General features: G+C 45.5%; 1 non-coding gene across 1 annotated transcript; it reads left to right on the plus strand.

The window, feature by feature from the left end:
- Positions 1 to 254: 254 nt before the first annotated feature.
- trnaf-aaa lies at positions 255 to 336 on the plus strand. The gene has a single exon. It is a non-coding gene; the product is annotated as a tRNA-Phe (tRNA).
- The last annotated feature ends 349 nt before the right edge of the window (positions 337 to 685 follow it).

The following is a 685-nucleotide window of genomic DNA, read 5'->3' on the forward strand; positions in this document are numbered from 1 at the left end:
ATTCGCGTTTCCTTGTGTTAATAGGGGTTCCAGGTTAAGTAGGGGGTGACAGCTAACTGTGCAGAAGTCGTGGGCAAGTGTTTGAGGCAATAGCCTTGAAATCCATTGGGGTCCCCCTGCGCAGGTTTGAATCCTGCTAACTACGATTCACTTTCTGTTTACATTTCCTATTAATTACCCCGATCCCGTTAGTTTACATGGTGTTGTGTTAATAGGGCTTCCAGGTTAAGTAGGAGAGGATGAAGACTTGTGTAGTAGTTGTGGCCGAGTGGTTAAGCCGATGGCCTAAAAACCCATTGGGGTCTCCCCGCGCAGGTTCGAATCCTGCCGACTACGATTTGTTTTCTGTTAACATTTTGTGTTAATTTTACAGATATGGTTCTTTTTCGTTTTCTTGTGTTAATATGAGTTCCAGTTTAAGTAGGGGATGATAGAGACTTGCGTAGTAGACGTGGCCGAGTGGTTAAGGCGATGGACTTACAATCCATTGGGGTCGCCCCGCGCAGGTTTGAATCCTGCTAACTACGATTCACTTTCTGTTTACATTTCCTATTAATTACCCCGATCCCGTTAGTTTACATGGTGTTGTGTTAATAGGGCTTCCAGTTTAAGTAGGGGATGATAGAGACTTGCGTAGTAGACGTGGCCGAGTGGTTAAGCCGATGGCCTAGAAACCCATTGGGGT

The sequence above is a fragment of the Silurus meridionalis genome, chromosome 23 (assembly GCF_014805685.1).
Source record: "Silurus meridionalis isolate SWU-2019-XX chromosome 23, ASM1480568v1, whole genome shotgun sequence".
In the NCBI taxonomy this organism is placed as follows: Eukaryota; Metazoa; Chordata; class Actinopteri; order Siluriformes; family Siluridae; genus Silurus; species Silurus meridionalis.